Genomic DNA, 9,732 nt, shown 5'->3' on the forward strand with positions numbered 1-9,732 from the left:
AATTGAAGAGGAAATAATGTGAAGAAGATGAAAGCCGGGGGGGAGAAAAGGAAAAATTATCACTTTATTAATTTTTAATTTTCGGTTGTTGTCGTTTGAAGGTTGGAACATGAAATAAACGCCGTCTGGTAATAGCTGTTGACTGGATTTGCTTTTTAATATTTTTTTCCTGTGTGGTTGACGCTCTAGGTCGGGATTTGCACTTCACGCTTTTTCAATTTTAACATTTTTATCTGTTTCAATAGAAAATAAATATTACAATTTATTTAATAAAATGTTGTAAAATTTATTTAACAAAATATCACTGAAAAAATAAATGGATAAGGGATTATTAATATATAAACTTATATTAGGGACCCTAAAATAGATTATTTAATTTTAATCCTTTAAAATTTTAAGTTAAATTATAATAAAATTGTACTTTACCTTCTAAATATGATAATTTTTATTTAATCCTTTAAGAAATTATAAATATATAAATTATTATATTGAAATTGTATTTTAACTCTCGTACACATTTATAACTTAATTATATCCCTCTAAAAAGTTTCTAACTTCGACCCTACTTTTACTTTAATTTTATCTAAACGCTAAATTACTCTTTTAATAATAAATCAACTCATAATAATTTAAATTCATTATTTTTGTTATAGTTTGAATTTTTATTTTTATTTTTCTATAAAAATACTTAAATTATTTTAGATATATTATTTTTATATTCAAATTAAAATATATCTTTCAAAAGTTAATACATTAAAGAAAACATAAGCGTTAATATATACGGAAATACGAACTTGACAAATTGTATATAATTGGTACCTATGTTGGGATCTAGTGCCTTTAGTGTAGTATTTCCGTCTAAGTATACTTGTATTTTTTGAAAAATTTGCTTTAATGAAATATGCATAAATTATATTAATACCCTTTGTATATTATCTCTAATGCTTTTTCACGCAAAGTAAAATGGAAACAAATATTGGCTCACTAGTTAACTAACATTTAACATTTAACAAATATGAGAAAACTGATTGAAAGACTAATATGTTTTTTTATCAAATCCAATTGGGGAGATGTTTTGTCTTGAGTATCGGCGTGGATGACCCACAGAAGATAGATACATAAATGTAATTGATTAACTGAAAGTACTTCAGATAGGACCTAAGTAGAATAGATCTTAGATTCTTTTATGGATTTATTCACTTATGACGTTCATAGTTTGGTATACATTAATCCTGAGTGAATGATGGGCTATGCATGCATGAATCGTATATTTTGATGTAAGTAAAAGCCTGGGTTCAAATAGATAAAGAACCAAAAGTTGGTGCTTTATGTATACGATTTCTGTAGTATGTAGCATTATTGACAATAGTAGAATTCATAGCTCAACTAATGAGTAAATGACATCCTCTCATTAGCATTACATGATAAATGAAAAGTAAATTTGGCCACAAGTCATTCTTCTTTGTGATAAATGACTTGATTACTATTTGATAATAATTGATTTTTCATTAAGGACGATGTAATGGTTATCACGAGATAAAATAAGATCATATTGAGAGAGCAGATTTGTCCCAAAGAGATTAAGGATATCATATAAAGGTAACACATTTATGACAAAGTCATTGGACGGGCACTTATTAAGTAGCTTTGTTGGCATTTAGAACAAAGAAAGAACCCAAAATAGAGAATTAGCAGTATAACAAGTCTGCTTTATATTTCATTTTCTTCAAGCTTTACAATGTATATGAGTTTCTTTATAAGAGAACTCAACAAACCCCACTAAAAAATCTTGAAACTTGAAATACATTTCTTGTAGACAAGTAAATTAACCAAACATGTCAATCATTACCTAAACACATCAAAACATCTACCAACTAAGATTACTTTTACCTAAAATAAACACGCACTCATCACTGGTAGCATCTTCAACCTAGAACAAACACATTCCACGGATACACTCCGTAGGTCTTAAACCTCATCATACAAATCACAGCTTGTGCTCACTTGGTCAGTCTACCAAGCTTGTTGCATATGAACTGTCTGCAACATGGTTGTTCATATGATAGTTCACATGATCACATGATGGCCTGCATAACAATAGTCCGCGAGGTAATTCATCAGATGATTATCTACCAAGTAATTCACATTTGGATTGTCCGCCATTTGTGTGAGTTGTTGCATGATTGGCCATCTCGCAAAACTCCACCTTGGCCACCATGCTGCGAACACCAATTTCCTTTTTGAACCTTTCGAACTTCGCCTTTCCTAAAGGCTTGGTCAGAATATCCACTGGCTTATCTTCAGAACTGCAATAAACTAAAGTCACTTCCTTACTCTGTTCAACTTCTCTCACAAAGTGATACTTTATCTTGAAGTGCTTTGTCCTCCCATGAAAAACGAGATTATTCGCAAGTGCAATGGCAGATTGATTGTCACACAAAATCTTTGTTGCTTCAGTTTGTACAAGATGCAAGTCGCCAAGAATTTTTCGCAGCCAATTTGCTTGGTTAACTGTTGTTGTTGTAGCTACATACTTTACCTCAGTTGATGAATAAGCAACAATCTGTTGCTTTTTGGAGCTCTATGAGAATACGCCAGATCCAAGTGAAAAGAAACAACTAGAGGTACTTTTCATGTCATCCACCGATCCTGCCTAATCACTGTCGGTGTAGCCAACTAGCTTCAATGTTTTTTCCATTGTACTATAGTATCGTGACTAACCTCTCCCCAATGACATATCATTACAAAAGCAACTACTTAGTACTCGTCCAATGACCTTGTCATTAGTGTGTTACCCTCATAGAATATCATTGACCTCTTTGGGAAAATATATGTTCTCCCAATATGATTCTATTTTATCGCATGGTAATCATTACATCTTTCTTCATGAAAAGTCAATCACTATAAAAAAAGTGATTAAGTCATCCATCACAAAGACGGACGACCCGTGGTCACGTTTACTTTTCATTAACCATGTAATGCCAATGAGAGAATGTCATTTACCCATGTTTTAAGTTATGAATTCCACTGTTGTGAATGACGCTACACACTACAGAAGTCATACACCCAACGCACCAGCTTTTGGTTCCTTATCTATTTGAACTTAGGCTTTTACTTACATCAAAGTGTATAAGTGACGCATACATAGCCTGCCATCCACTCAAGTTTTAGATACGCTACACTATGAACGTCACAAGTGAATAAATCCATAAACAGATTCAGGATATATTCTGCTTGGGTCTTGTCCAATATACTATCATTCAAGCCAGCACATCTATGTCTTTATCTTTTCGGAGTCATCCGTTCTGATGCCTAAGATAACACATCTTCCCAATTGGACTTGATAGACGACATATTAGTCTTTCAATCGATTTGCTAATTTCCAATTAGACTAAGGACATGTTTAGGTTTGTCTACTAATACAACTTATCTTTTCGTACTACGATTTGACAATGTAATACTGCTTAGTATTAGTTAAACATTAAACAACCAATTAGCAACATTTGCTTCCATTTTGCTTTGCATGTGAAAACCATGTAAGGACAATTATACAAATTATATTGATGTAATCAATGAATTTGTTCTATTAACCAATCTGTTCAGAAAAATTACAAGTGTATATTGAAAAAATACTACACTTAAGGCACCAGATTCAACAGTTTTCTCTGAAATGGAGAAATGAAATCATTTGGAAATGAATGTAGGTTTTCAAAAATGGGAATAAAAATGGAAATGATCCATTTGCAATCCTATATGAATTACTTAAAAAATGATCGGAAAAATAAGTTTATGTTTTTGGACTGTTTTGAAGCCCGAAAATGAAAACAAATCATTTGGTCGTAATGAACATATTGTGTTGTGAAATATTGAACTTATTTTCTCAAAATTTTACCAGGGCCAAAATCATCAAATTTTTAATAGGGGTAAAATCGTCAAAATTTTGCTAGGGATAAAATAGGGATGAGAAAATTATTTTATATATAAATATTAAAGTTTATATTGGGAAATAGAAAAATTGAATCGGGTTGGATCACATTACAGAGTACCGGGTTAAAAAAGCCTAGGAAGTACTCGTAATAGGACCCGATGTGAGAGAGGCCCAAAAACCCCTCATGGATATGAATGAGGCGATAACCCTAATAGGAATACTAGGGTGTACCATCCACCCTAGTCTTATTCTAAGTAGGATATTATTTTTCTATTTGAAATAAACTATTACAACTCAATAAGGGTGCTACCTTTTCTTCTTATAAATAGATGCCACCGATAGAGCTATTAACACAATTTAGAGAGATTATTATTCTGCCAAAAAATAGAGAGAATTTATTCTCAACTATTACATATAAATTTTCTGGAATAACAATTCTATCGGTTTTTATTAAGAAGGGAAAATTTTTGTTTTGACCCCAAAATGAGAGAAAAAAATTTTCTAGTTCTGTGTTTCGATTCAATTGGTTCGAGCCCACACTCAAAGCAGTTCGTGGTACGGGAATAGTAGAGAAGATCGTTTGGCTAAAAATCAGGAACAACGAATGTCCAGTAAGCCGAAAACATATGTACGAATTCAGTTAAGGTTTATTGCTATAAATATCACAAACCGAGTCGATTTTCAAAATTTTAATTTTCTGCTGTGTATATTAACTATTAAGTAGGTACCAAGTAGGTATAAATTGTAAAGTTCAAGCACTTTCGTATATATTAACTCAAAATATAAAAACCAATAAAGTTAAAAGGTTAAAAATATAAAATGGATTTTTAAAAATTAATACATTAAATAAAACATAAAATACAAAGAATTAAGGTTAAAAATATGAAATGAAGCCAACAACTTAAAAGGGACTACTGATGAAGAGTTTTGTGTTGGTATTCAAAGATTAAAGTTGAAGTATTAGCAATGTTATCTCCTCCCCTAATTTGTAATGTAACAAAAAAAAATGAAAAATAAAACTATGAAAATGAAATGAAAATTTTTAAAACTTTGATTTTAAATTTATTAAAGATTAATAATTTGATACACTAGGTTGTTAGTTGGATAGTGCCTCTCTCTTATGGTTAATTTTCTATTTTGCTTTACTATTAATTGTTTTTTCCACTTCATTAGCCTTTTGTTTTGCACCTTTGTTTTGGGTTTGTAAATCCGCTTTGGTCTTAGCTGCCCTTGGGCTTTCTTTGTTTTCGAGCAAAATCAAGCAGGTGTTTTGCTCTCTACTCTAAAAATGAAAAATTTGTTCTTATCTTCTCGTAAAATAATAAAATTATAAATTAACATATTGTAAAATTTACTTTCAACTCCAAAATTGAAAAAAAAACGAAATTATAAATTAATAAATGATCTCTTGAAAATTTTCTAAACCCTTTATCTAGATTCGCCTATATACAAAATTGAGCAAATATGTGAAGTTTAAGAAAATTTTTAATGAGAAAAGGAAAAGATGAAATAGTAATATCATTTTCATAATCCGATGAATAATATCAACCCTCAAATTTAAAATCTTGGAGTCAAACCAAAACCAAGATTTTAGGAGGAACTCGCAAAAGTCATGTCGTAGGGGTTGGGACTTGGGAGTAGTTGAAAAAGAGAAAAGCGCGTGGGAGAATATGTAATGGGAAGTTCAAAGGTTACCGCCCACCGTCTAAATTGGTTACAATTTTCCGTACATACCGTACAGCAAAAGCAGTAGAGAATGGACCTGACCTCATGGGATTGGGCGTCGCAGAGTTTCTTTATACAGACGGCAATGGAAAGGAAGGGAGCCCTCACATGGATACCCACAAGGTCCACCGCCACTCATGCACCCTACCCTACGATTCTTAAATGCTGGAACCACTCGTGTGGGAAATGCCACATGTGTGGACCCTACCCTACTATTCTTAAAAGATGATTACGTGTTGAAAATTCAAAGAAACAATGAAACTGGAATTTGGAAAGGACAATTTATCGATTAGACCTTTTAATTTTGATGCCACAGGAAAACTCCATTTAATTTTTATTAGAAAAGCACCCATCACACTGAATCATCTTTTTTATAACTAAATTCCGTGTGCAAGAGGATATATCACTGGGAAAAGAAAAAAGACAAAACAGGGGACAGGGTCAACATACATACCCAAAAGGTCAGATAAAGTCTGAAACAATACAGCATACAATCACCCTTCGAAAAAATAAGATTCAACAAAACTGAATACAAATTTCAGCATTCGTAACTTCCTTCACTATCTTTGAATTGCAATCTCCTTTGTATTACACCTGATTAGATGGTAGTTGAAAAGCCCTTTGCCTTTCATTCTAACTTTAACCCTAACACATGATAAGGACAAATATCGGCCTAGTGAGATTTAAAATTCAATGAATACAGATCTACTTTATTTTGGGGTGTTGTTTTTGTTTTTTCTTTTGTCCTTGGTAGCTTCCTGGAAAATGTGATTGACTGAATTGGCTTCTCTCACAATCAAAATTGCACCTTGACAAGCACAATAAATAAAATGAAGTTGAAAACTTACAAGGGATCTACAATGCCAAGGATCTCAACCCCTCGAGGTGCCATCATCTGATCAAAACTGTACAGGCTGTGAGACCCGAGCTGAGGAAGTACACTCATAGTGAAATCATCTCTGGTCCGGAGCTTGAAGGCCTCACCACAAATATATATATATATATATATATATATTGTTGATTCTTGACTTAATTAATCGAACGAGAATAATGGTGAACAAGGTTCAGTTTTATCTTCAAAACAATTAATTCTAGAACCAGGAAAATCATTAAATGAAGTAGGGCATCAGTGGAACAAATGAGAATGAGGTCATGTAGGCTTTGCGCTGTTAACACGTTCATGTAGTTAACTTCGCAACAATGGGTACAGTGTAAAAATAAATAAAATAAATGGAAATAATAGAAAACACGTTAAAAACTTTCACAAGTAAATTCTCCATAAAATTAGGGTGGACAGCTTCTTTTGAATGTATTGATACCCCTCCATTAGATTTCATTGCATATATATATATAGCATTCCTCCGATACTCTCGCTTTATAATATGATATAATTTGATACATCAAATTAGACTCTTTAATACACTTGAGGAATTTATGCTCAAGTAATTTAAGTGTTTTTTATATATTTTTTTTCATTTTTAGCTTTAAGCAATAATAAACATTTTTACTTAGTTTTAGACCTTTTGAGACCTAAATTGGCCAAATGTGCCATCAGAAACTTAACGATGTAATTGAGTTAGTGTAGAAAGACGATAAAGGGCTCAAAATCGAGAAGAACATCGTTCAGAGTGGCTATCGCGACACCGATGTCATGAAAGTCCTGATATCTTTAAAGGTGTAGAAGTGAAGAAATTGAGTCCAACTCCATTGATGTCGCTACACCGAGGAGTGGCTATCGCGACACCAAGACCCCCCAATTTAGTCACTGTTTGGGGCCTTCGTGGCATGATCTTTGCTCTTGTTTACTGCACCGCTGGTATCGCAGGTATCATTTGGTTTTTGGGTAATTCCTTTTGAAATTTGTTTGTTGGTTTCTGTTCCATGATACCTGAATATGGGCAAGATTAGGCTGTTTGTTGACATTCTTTTGTTTTTTTTCCATTTCTGTGTATGAGATTGCAGATCTTGACCCCCCTGCCTATTGGATTTGCAGTGTTCTTGGTTCACTTGGCAACCATCCCCATAACAGGAACAGGCATTAATCCTGCCAGGAGCCTTGGAGCAACCATCGTCTATAACAGGAACCATGCTTGGGATGACCATGTAAGTTAAAAACTATTATAACCCCTTTGACATATAATCTTTTCTTTGATTCGATTCAGATTTGACATAATAGCTTTACATTTCATATTAAAGAAAAAGAATAATAATTGTTCCTTTTGACAGTGGATCTTTTGGGTTCGACCCTTCATTGGAGCTGCACTTTACCATCAAATTATCATCCGAGCCATCCCATTCAAGACCAAAGCTTGAAATTATGGTTTATGGCCTGTATCTAGTACCATGTGTTTATTGTTTTTGATCCATAGTATCATGTGTTTATTAATGCTATTGACCTTATCAAGGCTCCTGTCTTTGTCACCTACTGTAAATTGCTGGACAATTAGATGCTCAAGGTTTAAAACCACCTCAACTACGGGGAACAAATGTTTTATTCCATCCATCCATATAATATATATTTGTTTCTGCTACAGTATTTTATTTTGTGCAGTAAAGAATTTGTTTTTTATCCTGCATCCTAAGAGATCACCATCATAAATGATTTTTTTTACATCATTTATGTCCGTTTTATAATTTATATTTTAAATTTATGATTATCTCTCCTAACAATATCGTCTTTTTAATTCAAGACTATATTCTTTCTTGAGAGGGCAATGCAAAATGGGATAATATTAGTGTAAATTATACGTCCAAATGCAATTGGAAGATTATGCAAGTTGCCATATACGTTGGCATTCTTTTGATTGAAAAATAATGGGACTATTCTTACATTATTTTTGAGAATTTTGAGAAGCAATTTATTAAATTAGATCATGTTAAATATCAATTAAGGACTCTTTTGTAAACTTCATGAGTGATCGTGATTCCTTAAATAAATAGATGTTCCCATAGACGTTTATTTTTGAAATTCTTTGAATATTTGATTTTTATTGAAGATTTATTCGATCACAATTCAAGGTAGATTATGTTCACACTTATTGAAGAATCACAAGCTTAGAATGATTATTTAAAGAAGTCATGTTTGTGTCATTATATATGATAATTTGAGTGAGTACTTACCTATTCGCTATTAGGAACCTGATACAAAAGTTCATGTTCCATTTGTGAGTAAGCTTTCAAGAGGAAAATTTTAGTTGGGAGAGAGATCTTATATTGATGTATAGGAAAGATATTACTTAAACTGGCATCTTGTACTACATATTAATATTGGATTACTCTTTAGGAAATAAGTATAAGAAAATCTTGTAAACTGCCTAGTGGAAATCATATTTTTCAATTCATGCAAAATCCTCATTTTAAAATAGTGGAAAGGATATTGAGGTACCTTAAAGGTACTATGGAGTATGGTGTTAAGTTTAAACCATCTTCAAGGTTGTCTATTGCGAGCTTCACCAATATCTTTGTCTAAACAAAGTATATAATTACAATAATGTCTAAAGAAAGTAGAGATGGATTGAATTTATTATTATTTTTAATTCTAAATTTACAGCTTTTTACGTAAGTCGAAAAATGTACGAATAAAAGAAATAAAATTTCACTAAAAATTAAATATCAACGATACAGCGCAAAAAGATGGAGTGAAAGGTTTGTCTGATTTCCAGCTGTCATGTCAACTGAACTCTGCAAATTATTTTGTCCATTAATTCCATTTTCCTTCTTCTTCTTTTTTTGGTATAACATTTCCACTTGTAACGATGCGAATATTCCACGCATGATTTTTAAATAAAAACAATAAGTTAATTACTAAAAAGTTTCATCACTTTTATATCCTTTTCCGGCTTTCTTTTTTGTCGGAACGCAAAATATTTCAGCGATGGCAAGACCTTTCTAGTTAAGCACGGTTGAGATATCGTCATGCTAATTCCCTATAACAGTCATTTTAATCCCTCTTATTTACCATCCATGCCATGCCATTCCTATTATTAATTTCGAATCCCATAGGGGGTATTTCAGGACCTTTAATCTCTCAAAGGATTATATGCCCACGTGTCGTTCCCTCGACCCTCCTTTGCTTCGGT

General features: G+C 32.4%; 1 long non-coding RNA gene across 1 annotated transcript; it reads left to right on the forward strand.

Moving 5' to 3' along the window:
* Positions 1-7,635: 7,635 nt before the first annotated feature.
* LOC105797053 (uncharacterized) lies at positions 7,636-8,192 on the forward strand. Its single transcript, XR_001134613.2, has 2 exons — positions 7,636-7,756; positions 7,880-8,192. It is a non-coding gene; the product is annotated as an uncharacterized LOC105797053 (long non-coding RNA).
* Positions 8,193-9,732: the final 1,540 nt, after the last annotated feature.

Source organism: Gossypium raimondii, chromosome 7 (assembly GCF_025698545.1).
Source record: "Gossypium raimondii isolate GPD5lz chromosome 7, ASM2569854v1, whole genome shotgun sequence".
Taxonomy (NCBI): domain Eukaryota; kingdom Viridiplantae; phylum Streptophyta; class Magnoliopsida; order Malvales; family Malvaceae; genus Gossypium; species Gossypium raimondii.